The following is a 24,902-nucleotide window of genomic DNA, read 5'->3' on the forward strand; positions in this document are numbered from 1 at the left end:
AAGGCTGCTTGTGTGCCAACAAGTGCCACTTAGAGTTCTTGAGAACTCTAACCACTGGCGACGAGGTGTTTGATTACACAACGGCATCATGATAAGAGACGCTTGATGCTTGAGCGAGTTACGCAGCTGTTCATTTGAAGATATTTAGTCAGATCTGTTCTGAGAGCATCACAACGATGAGAAAATCACAACTCTGCCATTACAACTCCCTGTGTAGTTTGAACATACAGTATGTACATTATGGCAAGCCCTTTTGACATGAAATCACATGTAGGACATGGAATATACATATCTATAACTCAGTTTTCACTAGTTCAAATGTTAATTCTTCATTTCTGTAATAGAATAACTACTAGTGAAAATGGCAATTTTTGATATCAGTGTTTTTCAGTAAAAACATTCTTGATATAATATTCTTGCCCCCCTAGATTTGCCTCAAGACCCCCAGCAACTTCTGATGCTCCCACCCTGACTGACAGCGAGTCGATCCACATCCAACAGTTGAATGACAACTAGTAAAAATGCTGTAATTTGGTTTTCGCTAGTGGCAATGATAACTTCAGGTATCTGTAATATGATTGTAACTAATAAGGAAGCCTTTTAAGATATTGTTAATTACCCAATTCCACATATCTATGAGGTGGCTGTGGCTCAGCTGGTAGAGCGGGTTGTCCACTACTCGCAGGGTTGGCGGTTTGATCCCTGGCCCACACGACTCCTCGTGTCGAAGTGTACTAGGGCAAGACACTGAACCACAAACCTCTGCTACATTGGTGTATGGTGTGAATGGGTGATTGGGACACAGTGTAAAATGCTTTTGGTAACCTCTAAGGTTCAAAAAGGCGCAATATAAGTGCAGACCATTTACCATTTTACCATATCTGAAATACCGTGTAACGATTCAAGGAATGTATGGGCAAGGAGGAAGCTGGGCTTGACACAACACGTAGACATTTATTTACACACACGTTTCACTGTTACAAACATCGTCGGCTTTTACGTTCAATACATAAACACAAACACTCACAGGTACGTGGCTCTCTGTCTCTCATCTGCCGCTGTCACCTCTCTTTAAATACTCCCGTCGCCCCTCAATGGAACGCAAGACCGGTGTGGCACACAGGTGGAACTCATTCACCAATTATCTTTCCAGCCTCGCTCTGCCCTGCTCGCCATATACTGAATTTAACATGGTAAAATTACATTTCAGACATCAATCATCTTATTCTTTCGGCTGCTCCTGTTAGCGGTCTCCACAGCGCATCATCCGTGATCCGCATGTTTGACTTGGCACAGGTTTAATGCACTTCCAAACATTAAGACATCAATAATGAGCATTTTTACTAGTTGCAATTCAGTTGTTGATATCAGGAATAGACATCTGCACTATTAACAATGTTCATTTATGTATATATATATATATATATATATATATATATATATATATATATATATATATATATTTATTTATTTTTATTTTATTTTTTACTTGTAGAATATTGCTGATATGAGTTTTTTGGATTTTCAATAAATAAATAAATGTAGTGAAAATACACTTTCAGATATCAGTAATTATATATGTTTTACCAAGTGACATTCCATTTTTTATCTCAAAAACAGTTCTATCCATCCATCCACCCATCCATCCATCCAGCCACAGTATAGAGTCATAAGACAATTGTTGATATCAGGAATGGACATTTGCACTTGTAGCAATGTAATTATTGATATAAAAATGATCACTTTTACTAGTAAGAAGTATAACGCTGATATATGTATTTGGAATTTCAACTTAGAAATTAATTAGATATCTGTAATTGCGTTTAAAACAGAAGTGACACATCATTTTGAAATTCTACAAGTGAAAATGCAGTTAAAAATATCAAGTATTAGGTTTTTTTACTGGTTGAAATTGTATTTTTATATAAAAAATGTGTATTCCCATGAGAAATGATGACATGTTTGATATCAAGAATACATTTTCTATTGCAAATGTAATTGCTGATATAAAAAGAGCATTTTCACTAGTAATAATTCAATTACTGATATCACAAAATACAAGCCCTTTTAATTTGATCATGTGCTGGATATTAATTATAGATATGTAAAATTAATTTTGTACTAGTTAAAATGCTAATTCTTGCATTTTAACTAGTAAAATTTTTATTTTAGATATCTATAATTAACATCCAGCACAGGCTTGTACATTTTGAAAAGCTGCATGTTGTATGAAATGAAAATAAATTAATGCTCACATATATGGTGGGCACAAAACTTATTTGGAAACATGAGTCCCATTTAATAATGTTAAAATAATGTATCAAAATATCAAAGCAAGAGGTGTCATCAAACAAACACTGCTGGAGCTGTTCCCAGAACTTACTAAAAGTGACTTTTTACCATCTGGGGTCAATGTGATGTTTTGTGAATGTACAATATGCTGTTGTTGCTTATAAGTTTTGTAATTTAATACAATTACATTTATGCATTTTTAAGTGTGCCTTGTGTCCAGATACTATTTGAGAAACTGTATTTCTGTAAATGACTTTTATTCATTTTTCTTTGTGCTATTTTATAAGTGGCCTGTCTCTGTAGACACTGTCTTTGTGATTGTGTGGTAGTGCTGTATGTTCACATACATTACATCAGCTAATTTTAGTCTTCAGCCCAACATGCAGGTTCAATTTACATGCACAAATAAGAAAAAAAAAATATCCTAAAGGTGACCTGCTGGATTTCATTTCTGAAGTTTGATCTGTCCATGTAAAATTGTCCCAAATGGTCAGGTCCGATACCAAACACCTTTCAGGGGGTGTTCAGCGGACACAAGCGCTCGTCCTGTTTATCTCGCCAACCTCGAATGCCTTCTTCTGTGACCTCTAGATCCGGACAATGAGAATTTACTAAATCGCCAACAAAAAAGCTGCACAATATTCATGATTATCATTAAATGTCATTTCTTACTAAATGTTTTTGTAAATGATAAAACATGACACTTAAAGGGAGTCAAAATTGTCTTTTTGTCATCATCCCTTTTAGTTATCATCATTATCATTTTATTTTCAGGCTTTGAATGATCGTGTGGAGGGACAGAAATGTCACAGACTGGAGGAAATGTCTCGACACACACATACAAATGTAGTGTGTGTTTGTTCCTGTGTAATAAACACAGAGCTGGAATTGACAGTTTACTGTAACACGAATCTGAGAGCTGCAAACATCAAACAATTAACATGAAATTTACACACGTGTGTTTGGTGTGAAATTATGCGGTCAACATCAACCTATAGCTTATTCCTTCCTGGACTACTGACTTTAACACAATAAAACAAGAGTTGCCAAGTTGTTTTCTGTGTTTGTAGCACATTGCTATGCCGTTGCTTTGGTGTTCGAGGTGGTTGCTTATTGGCCCTAATGAAAAGAGCCCACCCACAAGTCTCTGTTCTTGTCACATGGCTCATGTCCCTCCTTCTATGTTAAAATTTGTATGGTTTTTTTTTAACACCAATGCATCGACATATTAGGTGTGTCTTATTTGATCATTGTTGTGTGGCGAAATACCGTACTAATGGGAGATGTTATTTTGTTGCACAAGCCTGTCATCTCATATAAACTAGCTAAATTAGTTTTATTTTCTGGCAAGCTATATTCTTCATCAATAGCTCGAAATACATTCAATCTAAACTGTACATTCACCAATTTGCTTGATTTGCGCATGTTGTTTCCTTTGCTATTTTGCACCAGATGAGTACATTTACTCAGAGCAGTTCTTGAGTTAACTCCTCCTAATATAAACTCCAGTATGGCACCGCCAATCAAATAAGTTGCCATGGGATTACATTTATGCATTTGGCAGATGCTTTTTCCAAAGCAACTAACGCTGCACTTATTATAGGGATGATCCCCCCGGAGCATCCTGGAGTTAAGTGCCTTGCTCAAGGACACAATGTTAACAGCTGTGGGGATCGAACCAGCGACCTTCTGCTTACCAGTTCTGTGCTTTAGCCCACTACGCCACCACCTCTCCAGTTAACTTGTACGTTTGATACTTAAGTAAATGTAATATTAGTAACTTTAACACAGACAATGTTTGTTGTGCTGTGTGAAGAAAAGAAAGAAAGAAGAAAAGAAATGGTGTCAAAGCACCATACTAGACTGGTCTATATTTCAAGTCTACAGACAAATACAGGTTTTGTGTGACATGGGTATATTTGACTGAAATTTCACTCTTCCTTGAATTGTAAGAAAAGGCCTGTTCTTGGGCCGCTGTTAAGTGTGTTTTCTCATGTAAAGGTGAGCTGCTCTCACAGGGGATGACAGCTGTGAAATTACTATGGGAAGTGCAGAAAGCCATTTCACCTCATTCATTTGCATGCTCTCGCCAACATCAGATGTCTGCACACCAGAGCTCACACGCCAACCATGCCAGAGCTGCTCTGCATGAACATTACTGTCAAAGTCTGAAACATCCTCAAAAACACAATGTTTACTCTGTATTTCATTCTATTAATCCATCAAGGTTTGAAGTAAGGTCACACTTTACATCACAGTGTTCCTGTAGTGAGTAATTATAATGAAGTACACAGACTAATGAACAAATGATGTTGTAGGGCTGCTTGTAATCACACATTGATGTTATTGGTGTTTGGTAAGGCAAGCTTCACTCTTACTTACTCTCATGCGTAAAGGGTATTTGACTTTGGTGTTAATTTGTGCTACAAACATAAACTATATGGTACAACTGGGCTAAAGTTTGCTTGGCTGAGCAGACTACGCATGCACATGAGAAAACAACATTTGGACGTTGGTGGAGACCGCAAAATCTGAAGTCCGAAGACACAAACGAACGTCGGTCCCAAGAGAAGAGAAAGACCGCCATCCTGAGTCTCATAAAATGAGTGGTAAGTATTGATTATCTTGTTTGAGCTAACTGCAGTTCTCATGCTGTAATTTTAACATAAGTTAGGTTGACCAGAGAAATCACCTGACTAAGTCCGCAGGTCTGCCGAATTATCATGTGGCTTGCTCTCAACATTTCATCCTCTCAATGGTTTCATTGTAACATTTTCACCTCTAAATGAATCCCATTGTCTTCTGCCAGGAGCCTGCCTGCTGTGATTAAATGTTTTCATCGAATATTAAAATGTACCCTAAAATAGACATTTCTGTCGGAGTGACCGCACCGTTTTTGGTCCAGTTTAAAAGGTCAGTGCCTCTCTTTTTCGGAGGAAAACGGAAGCACTTTGAGTTTTAGTGAGTGGTTGAGTGTTGTTTTTATTCTCATTCTACATCTGTGATATTCTTAAGATTGTATTATTTAGCATGAAAATGAATGCGTATCATAAGCTTTGAAGTGAGAAAAAAATGATCTGTGGAAAGCAAGCAGTCCCAGACGGCACTCATTTTAACCCAGAAGATGGCAGAACATTATTTTGTTTAATTTGCCCTCCACTGAAATGGTTCTGTGCTCATATAAAGCAGCATTTCAAGCTAAGGTTTTCAAAAAGATCTACTAGCCATTATGATTTTGAACTTGAGTAGAAATGGTAACTTGTACATTTATCAATAGATTTCCCTGTCAAAACAATGTTAACGATAAGTGAAATTAATTTGATTGATTTATTGGAAGGTTTTCCATACGCAGTACTCCTTGAAATTACTCTGACTGAATGTCAAGATGAAACATTAACCATGAACAACACAGAAAGACAAAACCTGTGTCCATTTTACCACCAGATTCTCTCTATCTATACAATTGTCAACAATATCTTTCCACATGCAAAGTAAAAAATGTGCACAAATTAGAAATTCAGAAAGAATCCAATACTTTTTACAGCACAGTATGATTTAAAAAATGACAATAGCCTATTTTTTTTTTTTTTGGATTGTGCTTCACTATGAGTGCTTCACTTCTTTATTCACCCTTTTATCCCCTATTACAGATGGCAGGATTTCAAAGATGATTCAGGTCATTCAGGTGTGTGTGTGTTCTATTACTGAAGACTGTCTTTATTCACCATATAGACTCAGGAATTGCATGTGGTTTAGGGCAATTTGTGAGTCTTTACCAATGTGTTCATTATCTTCTTTGGATAGAGGATGACTTAAAATATATATATGTATATCTTTTAAGATGTTTCAACAGATCATTTCTGAATGTGCCAATGTTAATAAAATTGTTGGCGCAAAAGAGAAGATTTAATTCATAGAACTGCCATTGAGCCAATTGAAAAGTTTAGATGCAATAAGTCACTAAAAAGTTTGAGTTGGAGAAAAAAAATTCAGTGTATGAAAATCTAGCCAAAATGAAAGTGTTTTTGAGATCGTTTTGGTTGTTTGCAACAGCTCGCCAGACCGGCTACTAAACACATTCTTACTGCCATTGGTCCACATCATCGATTGGTGTGACCTGGAGTACAAACATACTATGAGACCCACAACTAATTCCCATTCACTCAGTCAACACGAACACACCAGCATGCAGAGTTATCAGTTATCTTGGACATTTTCCAAGAATATGTAATGCAATTTAGTTTTTTGTTTAATTATTCTACAAAAGAAATCAAGTCTGCTCAAATACTCTGAAACTAACAATTCACTCTATTGTTTGATATGTCTGCAGCTGAAAGCCATTTATACATCTCAGTGGCACCTGCAGCTGTACGGATGTATGCACTGTGCATACCATGAGCACGCCGACTGACCTGAGAAATATTTACTCTCAGAATATTTCATCATTCATGAAATGTGTCCCGTATTTCTGTTGGCTAGCAGGGGGGGCTAGTAATGCCCAATTTGCGAATGAATAATTCCTTTGAGTCAGTTCTTTTCAGTGAATTGGCCAAACGTGCTTGCAAAACTGTCTGAATCGATTCGTGATTCAGTATATTTCGTTCAGAGCACTCTCTCACTGAATCATTTAGAGCATATTCTCAAAGTAAAGCAGTATTGGGATATTTACGAAAATAGAACAAACAGCGCTGAATACAGTGTAAATGTACCTACAATCAACTGAAACTAAATTCTGTCTTTTTGAGAGGTATCTTTGAGAAACTTCACAACAGTGTTGTGTCATGTGAACAAGGGGCTGTTCAAATTGAACATGTTTTTGCGTCCACTCATGTTTTTCAATCGTTTTCCATGTAAACATTTGGTAGATGGATGTCTTTTGGATTTGTAAAAATACAATAACAGAGCAACCGGCGCAATTATAGCTGCGTATAACACGTTAGCCCATAAGCACCATGAATGCAGAATGTAAACATGACAAATTAAACATTAACTACTGAATATATATGACTTTAAATCATCACATAGTTAAAACAGCTTCTTTTACTGATCTCGTGTGAATTCTACTCATAGAATGAGGCATGAAGTCATTGATAACACATTTTAATGTCATATTAGTTGATGTTTTGCATGTAGTCTTGAGCGTTGATTTGTTATGAAGAATGTTCAAAATGAGTTCACATTGGCTGATCCAATAACAGTGGAGATTAATTTGTTTAGAGAATACTTGAGATGTCAAGAGCTCATTCTTCAGCATGACGCTAGCTTCAGCAGGTCAATGGGATGCACAGGAGCGACTTGTAGATTACTGCTGCTCTGACCGACACTCATGCTGAAGATCAAAATGTGTGATACCATATGTACTGTATCATATACTTGATACTTTACTAGATATAAGAGTTTCCTGTTAAATAAATGAAAGACCATTCTGGCTCCAAGCAGCAGGTTTTGTGAATTACAGCAGTGTTAAAAGTGACGCAAGCTAACCAGAGCCTCGAAACACACACACACCAAGAGAGATACTGCAGAAATAGAGGGGTTAGTTACTTGCGAGAACAGAGGTACTAGCCCGCAGCAAGCCCAGGTTCATTTTCTGCTACACTGTGACATTCTGTGACATTTAATATAAAGTTAAAGGTTTGAACAACAGAGTCAGTGTGAGCTCAGTCTTTCTCCCCAGTCTTTCAACAACTGGGCAAGTATACCACAGACCACTACTGAAAATATAAATGATATATTTGGCTGAGTAGCTTATGTGCTCATGTACACATGCCACTTGTTCAGTCAGTCACTAGTTCAAGAAAAGGCCAAAAGTGGACAATCACATCTGTGGATAATCATGCAACACTTTTATCAAGTGTATATCTGTAATGTGGTTTTTCACAAGTGGAAATGTTAATTTTAGATATCTATAATGTGATTGTAACTACACCTTTATCTCTGTAATCTACTATTTATTTCTAGACATATATCTGAAATTAACATAGCTAATAATGAAAAGTAAATAACAGAAATAAAAAAGTTTTTTTTACTAGCGATAATTTAATTAAAATGTATTATTTATAATTTGTATCATATAACATACAACTATTGTATCATACAACAGCACTATCACTATTTGAAAGAAGTCATTTTTGATCAAATCTAGACAGGCCCCATTCCTAGCAGCCATCACCGTTTGTTTTTGAGTTGCCACATTATGCAATAGACTGGCATGTCTTAAGGTCAATATTAGGTCAAAAATGGCAAAAAAGAAACAGTTTTCTCTAGAAACTCATCAGTCAATCATTGTTTTGAGGAATGAAGGATATACAATGCATGAAATTGCCAAAAACTGAAGATTTCATACAAGGGTGTACACTACAGTCTTCAAAGACAAAGGACAACTGTCTCCAACAAGAACAGAAAGAGATGTGGAAGGCCAGATGTACAACTAAACAAGAGGATAAGTACATCAGAGTCTCTAGTTTGAGAAATAGATGTCTCACATGTCCTCAGCTGACAGCTTCATTGAATTCTACCCGCTCAACACCAGTTTCATGTACAACAGTAAAGAGAAGTCTCAGGGGTGCAGGCCTTATGGGAAGAATTGCAAAGAAAAGACACTTTTAAAACAGAAAATCAAAAAGAAAAGTTTAGAGTGTGCAAAGAATCACAGACATTGGACAACAGATAATTGGAAAAGAGTGTTATGGAGCTTTTGTGGGATCAGCTAGACTGTAAGGTGTGTGAGAAGTGCCCGACAAGACAGCCACATCTATGTCAAGTGCTACAGGAAGTGTGGGGTGAAAGGTCACCTGAGTATCTGAACAAACTGACAGCTAGACCAAGGATCTGCAAAGCTGTTATTGCTGCACATGGAGGATTTTTTGATGAGCAAACTTTGAAGTAGTTTAAGGAGTTCTGAATATTAGGGGGCCTGGGTAGCTCAGCAAGTAAAGATACTGACTACAACACCTGGAGTTGCAAGTTGAAATCCAGGGTGTGCTGAGTGAATCAAGTCAGGTTTCCTAAGCAACCAATTGGCCCAGTTGCTAGGGTGGGTAGGGTTACATTGGGGTAACCTCCTCGTGGTCAATATAATGTGTTTCTCGCTTTCGGTGGGGCACGTGATGAGTTGTGCTTGGATGCCGCGGAGAATAGCGTGAAGCCTCCACACATGCTAGGTCTCCGCGGTAACGTGCTCAACAAGCCATGTGATAAAATGCATGGATTGATGTCTCAGACATGGAGGTAACTGAGATTTTTACTCGCCACCCAGATTGAGGCGAGTCACAATGCAACACAAGGACTTAGAGCCCATTAAAGAGCTACTTAAAAAAAAAAAAGAAAAAAAATATGATTTGTGGCAAACTATTTCTTGAATTGTCTCTTTGAAAGAAATACACAGAAAAGAGTTTGTGAAATATTCAGTAATTATAACTCCCAATTTGGAAGACTTGTCTAAAAGATGACGCCAAATGCTGCATTTGCTCAGATAAGAGCCTCTGCTAGGAACTCTTCATCTTGGAGTGACAAACGGTTATTAAAGTACAGTGTATTCTGGCTCCTGTCGACAGTCCAGCCAGCTAATATCAAGCTAGCCACTGTATTTTAGCCTCATAAAAGCTGGGGCCATTTAAGAAGAGTGCCGGTGATCTGACTTTAGTGACTGGAGCTTTATGATGGTAAATGTTTGTAAGAGAGAGAAAGACAATTAAGACCAGGGAATAACTGCATTTATTTGGGCCCCAAACGCGAAGTGAAATTCAGTTAATTGATGGCATATACTTCATTTTCTTTAGCTGGATCCACAGTTTGTGTTAGTTCCCAAAAGGGTGATCCAAGACAGCACCTGACTGCTCAGGATGGCACTGGGGTATTTTAGTAATGGGGTGTAGATTGACATTCATTACAAATACTTTCAGATGTTTTCCCAAAGAGATAAGGTTTTCAAGGTTAATGCTCAATTGAGTTTTAAATCAACAAAACCAAACTTCCTTCCCTAAACCTTAAACCTCACCAACAGTTTCATAAAAGTGTGAAATTAAAAACACAATTGATGCAAGCAATTCTAAAGATTGCAAACTGTATGTATAACTTACACTTTAATTGGACTAATCCATGAATGAATCATTGGCAGCTCCAGGGTTTTAGTGCTGTGGGTGGATTTTTTAGATGGTCCCTTACAAGCACTAGCTGATGAAAGCACATCGGGGCATGTTTAGGCATAATTCTCCAGCGTTGACCATTTGAGTTGTGTTTTATGCATGTATGATATAGTCATATATTCTTTAACCTAAATCTGCTAATGATATTGTTGTAAAATTGTCGGCTCCAGAGAGTGCGGGTAGAGGAATCCAAATGTAAAGAAACAGCAGCTAGCATTATACAGGGCCACACTGCTCCTGCAATGGAAAATGTATCATGAATAGACTTCAAAACATCAAATTGGAACTCTTATAAATCACCCCACTCAAGCCCAAATAAATGCCTTACCTTCAATGAGAAAAGCTCTTAAAACACCAAGCTCATCACATCAACACACTTCAACCTAAAAATATGTACAGATTATATTGGTACTGTTGGGCACAGGTGAAAGAATAAAAAGTAAACATGCAACAGATCAGGAGAGAGAACAAAGCTGCAGAATCGATCCTGCTGCTTCTCTTGCAAACAATATGCAAAAGAAGCACTAAATAGTTTGCAGGGAAGATAAACACATCATCCTCTTTATGAACACCATTTATCAATCAATTACATAACGTGTGGCACACCAAGCACAAGGGAGAGGCACACATGTGCTCAATAATGGAGAATTGAGCTTTATATTAGCAACAGCATTCTCTTATAAGAGGCGCACATCAAGTGTGCTCAATAAGAAATGTGTATACACACACCAACAGACATAATGATTAAAAACTACACATTAAAGGCATCTTACTGGTCACATAATTACTATGCATGAAACTTTTTTAAACTCATAGTAACTGAGATATATACATGCACTTTAAAATGTACTTGTTACACTGGACCATTTAAAATAAATACAAAAAAATTTAAATAAGTGAATTAAAAAAAAATGTGCTTAAGAATCTTAAAGGAAATGGTGACCATTTACAAGACCTGTACATGTGAAAATCCCAGGAGATCAGCAGTGACAGAAATATTCAAACAAGCCCATCTGGCATCAACAATCATGTCATGCTCCAAATCTGTAACGAATGCAGGAGTGAAGGCAGACGAGGAGGTGCGGATCCAAAAGCAGGTTCTTTATTATAAATCAAAGTGAGGGCAAACAAACAGGAACAAAGAAATATCCACGAGGGGAAAACAACATGAAACCCATCCACAGGCAGGAGAAACAACCATAACATTCACGTGCAACAACATTCAACGACAGACAAGGACTAAACCAAAAACCAGGATATAAATACAAAAACATGGGAAAAAGGGGCCAATGAACAAACAGAACACAAACTAGGTGACAAGGTGATTAACAGAAACCGAAGGCAAATTAACAAGGGCAGGTGAAAACAATGAACAGTGAACACGAGGGAAAACAAGACTATGGAGGTACAAGGGTGACAAAAGTGAAAACTAAGGAATAACAAAAGTGACAAAATTACAAACAAAGGGCAACAGTGAGACAAGACAGGGTAACCGTTACAAAATCATAGAGATCAAATTTTTTCCCATTTTGATGGTTGTTGTGAACATTAACTGAAGCTCCTGACCCGTATCTGCATGTTTTATGCACTGCACTGCTGACACACGATTGGCTGATTAGATACTCACATGGATGATTGTTGGTGCCAGATGGGCTGGTTTAAGTATTTCTGGGATTTTCAAACACAATAGTCTCTAGAATTTACTCAGAAAAACAAAAACATCCAGTGAGGGGCAGATCTGCTGATGGAAATGTCTTGTTGATAAGAGAGGTCAACAGAGAATGGACAGACTGGTTCAAACGGACAAAGTCTACAATAACTCAGATAACCAATCTGTTCAAGTGTGATGAGAAGAATATCATCTCTGAATGCTATACTGAGATGCGGGTTGGTGCTGTTTTGGCATTACAAGGGGATCAACACAGTATTAGGTGGTTTTAATGTTGTGGCTGATTGGTGTAATGACTAAGCTATATTTCATACTAATCTTTGTGCTACTACTACTCTTTTGTTTTCATATTGTATTTTGATTTAATATAGTGTCAAATATCACACTTCACTTTTTCTAAATGATTATGTCCAGAGAAGTCAGTAGACATGTGGCTCATAGAGAGCTACTGAATCTGTGATTCAATGGAAGTCAATGGCAGATATCTGTACCATTCAAATCAAGGTGCATCAGAGACACTAAACGTGTCGTTTTAGGTAACGCCCAGACACGCACTATTTGCTTTAGTTCTGCATCTGATAGCATATTAGCATAGGCCTTTCAATCAATGTTTTTTTTCTGCCAGGAAATCCAGCTCTATAAGATGATTGGTCTCTTTTGTATAGTGTACAGCTCTCGCATCTTATCCTTACCAGAGGTGACACGACAAGATTCCAACGACACCCAGTCAGTCGGACACACCAGGCTCAATGCGACACCGCGATCTTAATGCACTAAAATTAGGATAATTGACATAGAAATTTAGAAAACAGAGCAATTAAAGATGAAACAGTCTGTTGATTGAACGCAACTCATTTTCTCACTGAAGCTCCGTATGGGCATTCTCTTTCTACGGCAAACCCCAAAGGGATAAATACACAATCACACACATACACAGGGCAAGTACGTGGTACTCCTGTTATTATATTATCTCCACATGACAGGGAAGCGGAGAGAAAGTTAGAATGACTCGGTATGTCTCCCCTCTGCCATTCTGAACCGGTATGTGTGTGACAGAGCTCCAGCTGAAGAGAGCGAGACCTCAAGCACAACATTCGGTAGGTGTATGACACCCTTGGCCAAAAATCAAGCTGGTCTGAACCGGCTAGTGATATGCCAGCTTTAATGTACTATCTAAAAAAAGAATCATTTTAGACCCATTTGTTGATTGCGCTGTCTGGTGAGCCATTTCAAAAACAGAAAGCACTGTCACTGGCCGTGTGTCATGGCCGATTAGGACAAAAACTCTGATTAATATGGTACAGATACCTGATATCGATTGTTGTGGTGTTGCGTTTGGTTTTTAAAAATACTTCCTTTTATGTGCAATTAACATTTTTTACATAACTTATTATCATTTAAGCTTAAACCATTGGATTTTTTTTTATTTTTTTGTCAAGTGTGTCATTGGTAGGCAAGTCAGATCACGCAAAAAAACAATTCTACATTTGTAAAATGGAATGTAAATATCCTACAAATGGTCCAGCTAATGTGCATGTCTGTATCTGAAAGATGAGTGTTCCAATTCTCCATTCATTTTAATAAAAGTACTCCATCTCAGGCTAAACAGTCTCTGCTGCAAGTGCTGCTTATGTCAACATGCCCCAGAAGTACCCCAGAGTCAGAGAGAACATATGAGTTTGTTTTTATTATGGATTTGAGAAGAAAAACCGGAGAGCCAGTGGTTTTGTTTTTTTAGAGACTGCTGATACACTCTCTAGTGTGGCCCGTCTCTATCTGTCCACCCATTCATCACCATCACATGCCCGGCACTGACATGAATGTGGACAAAGACAGGGCCACCGTGGGTACTTGTGCTGACGGGCAAATCAATAGCTCTATTCTGTTCAATACAACACCCCCAGTGAGTGATCGCATTATTCTGGTATGGCAATGCAACATCAAAATCAAAGTAATTCACAAACATGGGTTAACTTTTAATATTGAATGAAGCTGCTTTATTATATCATCATTCTCTCATTTGGGTTAATGTATGTAGTGATGTGTTGTCCCTATATTATTGTAGAGTGCATTCCCTTGACTATATACAGTATATTTGCATAACCATAAGGCATTAATTGTTAAACATACTAAAATTACATGAATTATAGAAATTGTATGACATTTGCTCAATTGTTAATATAACATTACACACATTTGTCTGTGTAATTTATTGCCGTTGATACATTATTCATATAATGGGCATACATTGTGCATGTAAACAGCCTCTGTATACAAGAACAAAGAACACGGCTGCAGTGAAAATTGCTGCACTGCATTTGTTGCGTTGCAGGTGCTAAACGCGTGTTTTGACAAGGCAAGACGTATGAATTTAACAACAGCACACATATCTGATGGAGTCTCTCGGGGGTCAGGACCTGCGGCGTACAGACTCAATGATGCAATGCCCGGTTCTGACCTGGACTTGTCACAGCAAAGTGGGACATCTGTTCCCAAAAGAGGCTTATCCTGACAAAGGTCAAGGAAAAGCCACAGAGCATCCTATAACAGGCTGGAAGAGGGGCGAGACAGGATCAACATCTGAGCATAGAAGTGAGCGTGTTTGTGCATTGGGGGTTGACATATTTTCCTTTTGTCCTCAAAATGTTTGAGGGTCAATGACATGACCCTCATTCATAACAGATCTCTTGGATCTTATAATAATTAACTCTACATATGTTATGTTATTCAAAAATAGATGGCAAATGCCAAACATATTGTAAATCCTTGATGCACTACGAACAAAAAGCAATAGAGAAAACTCTCAAATAACAGGCAAAAAATAAATAAATTAAATAAAACCACAAGATTCAAAAATAGTTTGGCATAGAAAATTATTAATAATAATGAAAATATTCTTTAAAAATATAAAGAAAATAATATACAAATATTTCCAAATATGAAAATATTATTATTTGAGAAAAAAATAATATCTTCATTTTGGTGGTTTAGAAATTAATGGTATTTACACAAGATTTTTTGTTTATTATATATATATATATATATATATATATATATATATATATATATATATATATATATATATATATTTAGTTATTTACTTTGTTATTCAATTTATGTTATGTCTCAGATCTATCATGTTATTAAAAATACATCGAAAAAGGATTTAGTAAAAAAATATTTAGTAAAATTTTAAATAAAACTTGTAAAATACACTAAGATCAAAATGCAACAAAGAAAAAGGCATTAAAAGGCTAATCTTAATTAATCTTTTATTATTAACTCATAAAAAAGCTGTGTTGTATTGTCTATAATATAAATATTAATGCAAATATTGTTTTCATTAATACAAATTGTAAAATAAATAATATTTCCAAATATCACATACACATTTCAGTGTATATACGAAACCATCAATACAACAATGACATTTCTACAAACTGGAGATATGTGTTGATTTATTTATTAAATATTATTTTTCATTTACTTCAGTGCAGTCAAGGTTACATTCAGTGTTAATGACCTGATGAGCTGAAAGGTCTCCGACATTCCCTTCTGTTCTTCAGCATTCCCAATTTAAAGGATTATCCAGACACTTTCCAAATAAGAGCCACATGTAACCATTATTGTGCTCTCAGAAGCAAGAATTTGAGAGGTGTCTAAAAGTCTGTTGGGCAATTTACACAGCATGATTTGATCCTGATGGTATCATTTAATGGCCATTTAGGGACGTTTTGATTATTTGCGAGCAAAACCATGCAAAGCGACCGCAAACTACAATGTTAGACCAAATTTGAACACCGTAGAGACAAATTGCATTTAGTTCTACTCATTCTCGTTTTCTCATATCTCTTGCCTCTCTCTCTCAAGTCACATTGCATTTTCCATCCTTCTGTAATGGGCTGTAATGAGCTGGTCTTTATAGTACTTCCATTAGGCCACTGAATAGCCGGATATTGGCAGGTAAAGAGAAAGCATTTCAGAAGTGAAATACTGACCAGTTAAAATGATGGCATCCATGACAGTAAGTGGCTGTTGTGTGCTGCTGTAGCGTGGGACAGTACTTTACTATAATTTAGCACTTTAATTTACAAGGGCTTGACAAAATAGAGGAAACAACTAACAATATATTCATACGAGTAAGAGATGACCGACCGTCGTCAAGAATGTTTTGAGTCTTTCTTGGAATGGGATCAGAAAAGTCTTGAATTGTGCTACATAGCACCATTGGGACAGTTATGGATGGGGCTAGGGGGTGAGTGAACTTTCCACTTTCTACTTTTCTTTTCTTTTCTTTTTACCATAAAATGCATTTAGAGCTCGAAATGTCTTATATGGACTTATTGGCATGACAGTGACACTTTATTTTAAGGATCCACAACAATGCACTTGAATCGTGGAAAAAGACAGCTTCTGGAGGGTGGCATATGTTGTTCCAAAATTTGTACATATCTTTCTGCATTAATGGTGTCCTCACAGATGTGCCAGTTATCCATGCCATTGGTTCTGACACATCCTCCATGCCATGACAGACACTGGCTTTTGGACCGGATGCTGCTAATAGCTCAGATGTTTTTTTCTCTTTGGCCCGGAGAACACAATGGCTGTTTTTTCCACAAAACATGATTGCACTGCTCTACCTTCAATCTCAGATAAGACCAAGCCAAGAGAAGTCTGACACTACACTCAAAGATGGGTGGATTGGGATTAATGGATGGGGATTATTTGGAGGCCATGATGGATAAGGACCAATGAGGGAATTTAGCTAGGACACCAGGCTTATACCTGTACTCTTTCTACTATTTTTAATGACCACAGAGTCAGGACCTCGGTTTAACATCTCATTCAAAGGACGGTTCTTTTTTACAGTACAGTGTTCACATCAATATACTGGGGCATTAGAACCCACACACACCACAGTGTGAGCATCCCTTGCTGGCCTCACTAACATCTCTTCCAGCAGCAACCTCAGATTTCCCCTGGAGGTCTCCCATCCAGCTCCTGACCTGGCTCAACCCTTCTGAGCTTCAGTGAGCAACCAGTATAGAGCTACAGGGTGAACTTGGTTCTGTGGATGCAGCAGCGAATGGTGTTGACTGACAAAGGTTTACCAAAGTATTCCCGGGCCCATATCCTGATATCTTTTACAGACAATTGATGATTATTGAGAAGTGGTTTTCCAGCCGGATTACAAGTGCATGGCTGCAAGATTGTCCTGCCTGCAGTCCTGATCTGTCTCCAATTGAGAATGTGTGATGCATTATGAAGTGCACAATACAGCAATGAAGGCCCCACACAATTGTGCAACTGAAGATCTGCATAACAGATGTCTGGGGGGAAATCCAGCTTGCTAAACTTACCCTGTAACAAATTTGAGTCTTCAGTTCACAAATGCTTAATAAGTATTACTTGTGGACACACAGTGATACATCTGACCCAGGCAACCAATCTTTTGTAAACAATTAGCTAACATGAAAGATGTATACTGTATATATATATATATATATTCATTTTCAGGGTTTACATTTATATATTCTGATTTACAGTACAGTATTCTGACCTACAACTATATATTCAGGATTAACATTTATATATTCTGATGTCTATTTATATGTTCAGACTTACAATTATATATTCTGATTAATATTTAAATATTCACACTTACAACTGTATAATCCAATTTATATATTCACACTAATAACTATATATTCAGGATGTACAACTATTTATTTTTATTCATATTTACATATTCTGACCTACAACTGTATATTCAGAATTTACATTTATATAATCAGATGTATATTTATGATGTATGATCAGATGTCTGTCTGTTTATCTATCTATCTATCTACAGTGTTTTAGGGTTACTTCTGAAATGTATTCCACATCAAATTACAGATTACATGCTGTAACATTTTATTTGTAACATATTACTTTAGATTACTCAAGGTCAGTAACCATATCTGCCAAATATGTAAAATGAAAGGATTAAATTAAACAAATGACAATAAAATGCAAAGTAATCAAAATACTTTTTGAATGTAACTGTATTCTAAATAACAATGATTTAAACTGTAACTGTAGTGGAATACAGTTACTTATATTTTGTATTTGAAATATGTAATCCCATTACATGTATTCTGTTACTCCCCAACCATAGTGCCTCAAACTGTTATTTCAAGAAGTTTTCTTTAGAAGTTTCGCTTTTAGATCAGTGGGAGTGACTCCGGAATGCTGTAGTATTTGGGAACTTTTTAACCTTTGATAGCTTTGATGTTTCTTTCTCTCCCTCACCACGTCTGTTCTCTGTAAGTTTTAAATAAGTAGTTGGACACTCGGATAAACACATGCTTTCCCACATATTTATGTACGGACATATTTGTGTACAGCAGCAGCCCCTTTCATATGTACATTTAAAGACAGCGGAGGGTTTCACCCACTCCCTTGCCCGGGGAATGCAGCTGTGGCCCTGGCTTTGGCCTTCTTTATCCTCCGCATCACTGGCCGCATCTAGATGCCAGCTAACCTCAGAGCTTTAAGGAAGTGGACTGCATTTTTGTTGCACTTAAATTGGTGTTACACCAGCGATCAATGGTGGGGTCAGATAGAAACGATAGTGCAGCATCAGTGGAGATAGAGGTGGAGGGTAATGCTATACCAGACCAGGAAACAGGCGGGAAGTCTGAAGCCCTCGTGCCAAGCAGAAACGTCAAGCTCAGGAGTAGCTGCCTGGGCCATATTGAAGGAAATGATAAAATATTAAGGGACACTGGATACCTTGCCTCCCCTGGCTGCAGACTGAAAAACATTAGAAGATAACACTGGCCACGTGCATCTGGGAAGTGTGTGCATGTGTGTAGGGTGAAAGAGAAGTCAGCATATAGATGTTTGGAGAGGACAGGACCTGTTGATGCCATCAAACTGTGGTATATAGGAATTCAGCCCTATATTCCCTCTATTCCTTATGTTCAATTTTCTGAAGTTTCGATAGAAGTTTTTTAGTAATTAAGTAATTTTAGAGCGATAAGGTTAGTAAACAGTTTACGATCACAAGCGATGGCACTTAAGTGGGCTACCAAATAACATGAGCACACAGGAAATCGGCATATTGCTTCTGAATGTTCATGTACCCTAAAATCAACCACTTTCTGACAAATTACTGACAAGTGCCATACCCCGTCAGACATTTTTGCCTCACTTAAAACATGATCACCTTTCCCACTATTGCTAGTGATAGCATGTGTTCCACAAGGGGCAGTGGTTCAAATTTCAGTAAGCACAGACCGATTTTCAGACTGTTGCACATTTAGGCTAATTTATACTTATTGAGCAATCAGGCTTTACTTTACTATGTGTGATGATGAAATGCAATGATGTCAATTTTTTGTCAATGTGTTTGGTGATCTCTGAAATTCTTGACCTAGGAGAACTTGGCTGGTCGAAGAGAGCTGATGATTGGTTAAAACGAATTGTGGGTGTGGTATGGATGTGAAGATTTTTATATTTACAATCACGCGTAACAGCTGAGGAGTTGTTACCTTGGTTACTGCCGTTAAAATGGATTACTTTAAGGCCCATCTCTCAGAGTAGTATACATTTTTACATGACTTGCAACACAAACTCAACAAATACAGTGTGGCGACAACAAATGAGTAGAGAGAGATTGAAGCTTTTAAAATGTGGAAGGGGCCGTGACAAGTTTAATAAAGCAAAGAAGCGACACAGCGCTAAAAGTGGCAGCCCGCAGAGAGAAAAACATGCATCATTGGCTTTACTTGTGGCTGGAACAGTACGTTAAACACTGTGACCGTAAACGAAATAATCGTAAAATGACATCACTCATGCCATAAAGGCCGGCTTCATTTGCCTAGGGTGCTTTAGTTCGTCCAGGAGAAAAAAGTTTGGCTTCTTCCAAAGTATAAATCAGGCTTTATACTGTTGCCATATTCTGTACTAACAGTTGAATGGATAACAATCTGGTTTGCAACCCAAAAGTCAAAGGTTCAGTTCTAACAAGAGATCATTCAGCAGAGAGATATAACAGCACTTATATCTAGCTCACTCCAAGGACACTACAAGCTTGCGATTATGAGATGCTTTGGATAAAAAGTGCATCCCGAATGGCAAGTAGTAGATAATATTGACTTTAAATTGCATTTGCTCTTGGATGTTTGAGATTATAGCTGCCCTTTATATTTTCTTGCCATTTTCTCCTCACCTTGCAGGAATGTCCAGTGTTAACGATGCTATCTATGCCAAACCAGATGGTTGGCTGCTAGCTTAAGTGTACAAGCCCTATTTGTGGCATTGCCTGCTGTTCCAGATGGCTTGCCATGTGAGAAACTTTTGGCCATAGGGGACTACATATGTGTCTTTGTCATTGGGACATTACCACCAAGGACTGTATGGGTTTGGCATTGCGATTTTCAAAATCAAACTTCTGAAAACACTGTTTGAGGCATTTCATACTGCATTGGTAAGAATAAAGACATTTTGAGGAGACATGATTATTCAATTTCTCAGAGTCTCAGACTGAAGTTCAGAGATGGTTAGTGGATGGTATGCTAGTAATCTCAACCTTTCAGAAATTCTGAACACAATGTCTTTTTTGGTTATTTGGATCGATGGTGAATGGATGGTTGGTTGGTTGGATGGATGGATGGATGGATGGATGGTTGGATGGGTTTATGGTTGAATAAGTTTTTATGTTTATTATGGTATCAACTATTTAAAATAAGCCACTCAAAAATGATAATTTTAGTCGCTTTATAGTAAGTTGCATTATAAGTTGCAAAGACAACAAGACTTTAACCGGATAGTCAAAAGTCTAGAGATTAGAATTGAAACCATTGACTCATTGCAGAAGAGGAATCATGCCCATTTCTCCCTCAGATTTTTGAGCCAAGAGGATTTTGAATGGATTATTTCAACGACAGGGATAGCAACACGATCACATTTTTAGCATGACTGCTTACGGCACACACTGCAGAAGATAAAATTGAGGCTGCTACGTTTCATTGACCAATCAGAGATTACTTTAATCAGGCAGCATTTAGCTGTAATGTAATCCCTCAGTTTCCTGAAGAACAGTCAGATCATTTGCTCCCTATTCCCCAGATAGTATGTTGTGTGGATCACAATAGTGAACAAGTGTGCGATTTCACACTTTGGATTTCACACATAAAGATTTATTTGTGGTTAAACTATTTTATGGAAAAATAACAAATTTGTGGAAAAATACAAACTTTTTTTTGTGTTAATTTCTTTTGTATTTCGTAATTTTGCTTCAATTTTCTGAGATAGCGATGAAAAAAAAAAAAACGGAATATGTCAGACATTCACTCAAATGTGCCCCCAATACTGATACACATTTACAGACAAACAGCTCCAAATTTAATTGGTTTATTAAAAAATATGTGTGTGATACTATATTTTACACCGCCTCTTGCTTAAAGTCTTTGCATAAATATGGTTGTTGACCATAGTGCCCCTCTCAAAAATGATTTAATAAATTAATAGCCAGGATGGACGGACACAGAAATGATGGTACTAATTCTAAATGCTTGGTCAGTGTGGAAACATGCAGCCGCATATACGCAATACAAATGACAAAATTAAATGAAACCATTCTTGAGCTTTCAATAGGGAGTAGTTAAAGCTCTTAAACATGGATACTAGACAAAATGGCACAATTGGCCCTCTTTCCTACGTTCAATGTACAACTCAATTATAAAAAACACCAAGCTAAATTTTCCACTTTAATTAATGTCTCAATTAGATTGGGAACATTAAAGGTAGTAATTATTTCACTCTTTGCTCTGATCATTAACAGCATGCTCACTCTTGCCTGAGATATTTGCATGCTTCAATGGATGTATTAGACTAGATTAATGAGGGCCGTTTCTAAAGGTAATTCACTTCGCCAATTTACACACGACTTGTATTGTAGGCTACATTACGACTCTATTACGACACCCAAACACCCAATCACACGTGCATGTTGAGCATTTCATTTCAAAATCAATGGCATTAAACTCCCAAAATTTCTTGTCTTGACTCAAGTGTTGAAATACTTCATATTGAAACATGAAGTTCGGGCGGTGGTATATAGAGGGGATCGTCCATTTTTTTATATAGTCAAAAGACCCAGATCTGGTCTTGCAAGATGATGAATCAAAATTTTTGTTCTGTTGTCCAGAAGAGAAAGACTGCACATTTTAAATCCATATACTGTATCTGCTAGAAGTTTTTCTTTTTAATGATTCATCGTTCTAAAGTACATTACAAAATAGATTTCCTCTTGTTGAGAGATTTAATGAACAGACTGATCTCACAGTGAAATCACTGTGTTTGTGACCAAACGCAATTGCCATGTTTGATTTGAAAGCTACAGAGGAGAGGAAGATTTTTGTACACTGCAAAAAAAAAAGCCTTCTTATTGAGTATTTTGTGTCTAATTTTCCTGCAAAACTATCTAAACATACTTAAAACTAGACAAAATTACTTGAGAATTCTTGTTTTCATAGACACTGAGCGAAATTAGTTTGTAAAAGTTGCAAATGGACGCTACCAGTTTCCGCTATGTCATAAATCATACAATTTAACTAAATTCATAAATTTACATGTTTTCTATTGACTCGCACCTTAGATGGCTCACCTTCTTGAAAATACTACTGCCAGCAGCGCATTGGCCACAACAATTTATGTGGTAAGTGATCTGGCCAAAATCGATTTCAACTGTCAGCACTAACTGGACATCAACCTTGGTATCATATCATGTGCAGGTTTTGTAATTCAAGTGACCGCAGTCTCGTCTTGCTGGTCACCTCTAATCACACCAGAGGCACATGACCCTGATGCACTGTACAGCTAGTACTTATGAAAACACTGTCCTGCACCAACACAATGTGCACATTAGTACACAATAAAAAGTGGTTTCCTGCGATTGTTATTTTACCTGATCTAATGCTTAAAGTTGTACAGAAGCTTCGTTGGTTTTGGTTTAGATCTGTATTTGTATATGTTTCTTTTCTCACAGTGGTGCGTTTGTGTGCTAATCCTGTTTGTCTCAACGGAGAGAAAAACGTGAGATTACGTCCGTAACATGCCAACAGGAATACATTACACGAGAGACCGCGCATACTGCTGCTGACCGGAAGTGATGATTTATGATTAAAAAGTACTTAAATATTAATATTTTTTCACACCAAAAGTGATCGTATCGTTTTATAAGGCATAGATTATACCACTGGCATCATATCGATGACATTTATGGTGACTGTCTGTGATTTTTGGAGTTTCAAAAGTCTGATCACCATCCACTTGCATTTTAAGGACCTACTGAGCTGAGATATTTTACTAGTTTTCTTCAAATATGTTCTGCTGAAGAAAGCACGTCATACACACCTGTGATATCATGAGGGCGAGTAAATGATGAGAGAATTTTCATTTTAGGTGAACTAACCCTTAAAAACAAGATACATTTACTTGGGATGAACACCTTTTTAATGGAATTGTAGGAATATCTTGAATTTAAGGAATGTCCTGGGTTCAATATTTTAAGAAAGTTAAGCATAATCGACAGCATCCGTGGCATAACGTTGATTACCACAAAATAAATACATAAATAATAATAATATTAATTTAACATCTCTCATTTAAAAAAACAAAAAGCAAAAATCACAGTTACAGTAAAGTGCTAACACTGAAAGTGAATAGAGCTAGTACATACATTCTACAAAGCTCACTGTTTCAAAAGTATAGCCCCAAGATGTAAACAAAATATGTTTTAACATTATTTTAGTGTCATAAAATTAGGGAGTTACCGGCATTACATCATCATTACTACAAAGTTGTAATATTGGATAACTTCACACAGATAAGGTAAGCGATTTTATCACACTAATATCATGTTGACACATGCTGTACAATGTTTACATATTACAGCTAAAATTCTGAAATAGTATGCATTTTAACGTTTGTGTATTGGGCTCATTCACTTGCATGGTAAGCAACTTCCTGTAACAGCCATGTCTGCATTTTTTAATTACATGAATGACGAGTCGAAATCATTTTTTGTGGTAATCAACAATGTGCCATGAATGCTGTCCATTGAGCTTAACTTGTATTTAACACGGAATATTCCTTTAAATGTATTTTTTCCTCACATCATTGCCAAACTTATATCTTTCCTAAATTTGATTCGAGTTTTTAAAATGAATAATCAGCACATAAATAGTGTGCAGAGGACAGAAGCGTGCTAAAAGCAACAGGATATACTGTATATGCAAACTTCAATTTGGAAGCAGTTGAGATGATAACTCATATTATGTATTATACAAACAAGCAGCTAAACATTATCTCCAACTGCAGGGTCCTGCGTGGGGCCTGGCCTGATTATTTAGGTCACAGACAGCCATTTGATTTCTACAGCCTGCACATTTGCCTATTCAGGGCCAGAAATGGGCAAAACTTCTCATGCAGAACATTTTCAGGAAGGGCATGTTTGTGTCTCACTCCGTGTTTGCAAAGTATATAAAACCACTCTACCTGGGACACGATAAAGGAGACCCTTTGAAACCAAGGCAAACAAGACCTCGGTGCTTGTAGCACTAGATGTAGAAGCGGGTAGAGGGGGGGTGGGAAAGGTTCGCGGCAGCAGACGTGCGTCTATTCTGCGCCTGTGCCTCTGTGTGATAAGGAGTCGCTGGAACTTGTTTATATGCGGGAATTTGAAAACTAATTGAAAATTCTTGCCGTGAAGCCGATGCATATCAAAACAGGATTTTTTTTTA

General features: G+C 37.1%; 1 long non-coding RNA gene across 1 annotated transcript in view; it reads right to left on the bottom strand.

Moving 5' to 3' along the window:
* Positions 1-10,634: 10,634 nt before the first annotated feature.
* The window catches only part of LOC127623327 (uncharacterized), an 86,237-nt gene continuing 71,969 nt past the window's right edge, over positions 10,635-24,902 (bottom strand). The window contains exons 2-3 of the long non-coding RNA XR_007968048.1: positions 10,768-10,822; positions 10,635-10,676 (exon numbers count right to left, since the gene is read on the bottom strand). This is a non-coding gene — a long non-coding RNA (uncharacterized LOC127623327). The remainder of the gene's footprint in view (positions 10,677-10,767; positions 10,823-24,902) is intronic.

The sequence above is a fragment of the Xyrauchen texanus genome, chromosome 29, assembly GCF_025860055.1.
Source record: "Xyrauchen texanus isolate HMW12.3.18 chromosome 29, RBS_HiC_50CHRs, whole genome shotgun sequence".
Lineage (NCBI taxonomy): Eukaryota > Metazoa > Chordata > Actinopteri > Cypriniformes > Catostomidae > Xyrauchen > Xyrauchen texanus.